The sequence below is a fragment of the Labrus bergylta genome, chromosome 13 (assembly GCF_963930695.1).
Source record: "Labrus bergylta chromosome 13, fLabBer1.1, whole genome shotgun sequence".
NCBI classification, from domain to species: domain Eukaryota; kingdom Metazoa; phylum Chordata; class Actinopteri; order Labriformes; family Labridae; genus Labrus; species Labrus bergylta.
In genome coordinates, this window is record NC_089207.1 from 8,360,453 (window position 1) to 8,362,952 (window position 2,500).

The 2,500-nt window shown below is 37.4% G+C and overlaps 2 non-coding genes across 2 annotated transcripts; both read left to right on the forward strand.

Annotated features, from left to right (window-relative positions):
• Positions 1 to 365: 365 nt before the first annotated feature.
• On the forward strand, positions 366 to 484 carry LOC136181748 (5S ribosomal RNA). The gene has a single exon (XR_010668095.1). It is a non-coding gene; the product is annotated as a 5S ribosomal RNA (ribosomal RNA).
• Positions 485 to 1,907: 1,423 nt separating this feature from the next.
• On the forward strand, positions 1,908 to 2,026 carry LOC136181749 (5S ribosomal RNA). Its single transcript, XR_010668096.1, has one exon. It is a non-coding gene; the product is annotated as a 5S ribosomal RNA (ribosomal RNA).
• The last annotated feature ends 474 nt before the right edge of the window (positions 2,027 to 2,500 follow it).

Consider the following 2,500-nt stretch of genomic DNA (forward strand, 5'->3'; position numbering starts at 1 on the left):
AAGCTTACAGCACCTGGGATTCCCAGGCGGTCTCCCATCCAAGTACTAACCAGGCCAGTTTTGAAAGAGGGAAGTTAATCTTCACGGAATCGGTTTGTTCAATGTGTTTATCAGACGTTTGAACGTTCAGTTTGCCCGCAAGTCGTGAAACAAGTCTTAAAAACAAGCTGCAAGTCTTTAGTTAACTCCCAGCGTCAAAGTATTGCTGAATCTAGTAAGATTAAGTGTAAGTCTATCCATAGGCCCACACGTTTGAGTAGAAAAGTAATAAAATCAACTAGGTCATAGTCACTTGCTCTAATTTTGGCGAGGTGTTACTTTAAACCTAAGTATGTATAAATAACCCTTTAACAACCTGTTCATTCGCTTACGGCCATACCACCCTGAACACGCCCGATCTCGTCCGATCTAGGAAGCTAAGCAGGGTCGGGCCTGGTTAGTACTTGGATGGGAGACCGCCTGGGAATACCAGGTGCTGTAAGCTTTTAATACCTCCTTTAGCCAGAAGAGGGCGCTGTTGCCTCACTAGTGGAGAAAGGACTGAGAGAAACAGGCCAGTGGAAAATGAAACATGATTTTATTTGGCAGTCTGTCCTCTCTTTTTTTTTTGTTGTTGCAATTTTCATCAATGTTTTCAGTGAGTATTAATACATATTACGCTCTCTGGAGGCTGTTTTCAAAGTTCAGTTTTACATTCAAAAAGTACATGTAGCCTACTTACGTAAGGACTACTGCATTAACATATTTTAATTACTTGTACTTAGGTTACTCTTTACTTCCCCACAACACTCTGGTAGCCATATTATACATTTGATTCAACTGGAAATATTCACCATCATTATAAATGTTTTCACATCAATAATAAACATTTACACCAAATCAGGAATTATTATAAATGATTACTATTAAGATTGAATTTAAAAAAAACCTGCAAACAAGTGATGCTTACTTATCAATCAATATTTTTTCAGAATCAATTGACGATTTTTCAGAAGTTGACCATTTTGCATCGTCACTTTTACTGTGGATTTATTAAGGTTTTCAATACTGCAAACTTGTGAACAGTGAACAGCAGAAATAAGTTTAAATGTTGCATTAAGGCACACAAGATTTAGGATTATTATAGTAGCCTAAGCAGTGATTGATTAAGATATAAGGGACAACTCGAAATTATGTTTTTATCACCACTTACTTGTTTTGAGGTAATCTTGAATGACAAATGAATAAATCAGCCATTGCAATGTTTCATGTAGAAATCATAACCCTGTGGGGCATACATATTTGATCCCCTCACATTCTCCATTGTAACTAATCATTAAAAAAAACAATCCTCCATTAGGAATCACAAAGGAACACTTACTAATTATATGAAAATTCATAATTATTACAATCAGTCCCTATATATGCTATAGATGATCCCCAATCAAAATTCAGTGTAAGCTACTTTGTAGGAAAGTAGAAGCAATGATAGACAAATAAAAAAAGAACTGCAGTGCATAGCAGGAGGTTACAGCGCCCCCTGCTGGCTGAAGCAGGTATTAAAAGCTTACAGCACCTGGGATTCCCAGGCGGTCTCCCATCCAAGTACTAACCAGGCCAGTTTTGAAAGAGGGAAGTTAATCTTCACGGAATCGGTTTGTTCAATGTGTTTATCAGACGTTTGAACGTTCAGTTTGCCCGCAAGTCGTGAAACAAGTCTTAAAAACAAGCTGCAAGTCTTTAGTTAACTCCCAGCGTCAAAGTATTGCTGAATCTAGTAAGATTAAGTGTAAGTCTATCCATAGGCCCACACGTTTGAGTAGAAAAGTAATAAAATCAACTAGGTCATAGTCACTTGCTCTAATTTTGGCGAGGTGTTACTTTAAACCTAAGTATGTATAAATAACCCTTTAACAACCTGTTCATTCGCTTACGGCCATACCACCCTGAACACGCCCGATCTCGTCCGATCTAGGAAGCTAAGCAGGGTCGGGCCTGGTTAGTACTTGGATGGGAGACCGCCTGGGAATACCAGGTGCTGTAAGCTTTTAATACCTCCTTTAGCCAGAAGAGGGCGCTGTTGCCTCACTAGTGGAGAAAGGACTGAGAGAAACAGGCCAGTGGAAAATGAAACATGATTTTATTTGGCAGTCTGTCCTCTCTTTTTTTTTTGTTGTTGCAATTTTCATCAATGTTTTCAGTGAGTATTAATACATATTACGCTCTCTGGAGGCTGTTTTCAAAGTTCAGTTTTACATTCAAAAAGTACATGTAGCCTACTTACGTAAGGACTACTGCATTAACATATTTTAATTACTTGTACTTAGGTTACTCTTTACTTCCCCACAACACTCTGGTAGCCATATTATACATTTGATTCAACTGGAAATATTCACCATCATTATAAATGTTTTCACATCAATAATAAACATTTACACCAAATCAGGAATTATTATAAATGATTACTATTAAGATTGAATTTAAAAAAAACCTGCAAACAAGTGATGCTTACTTATCAATC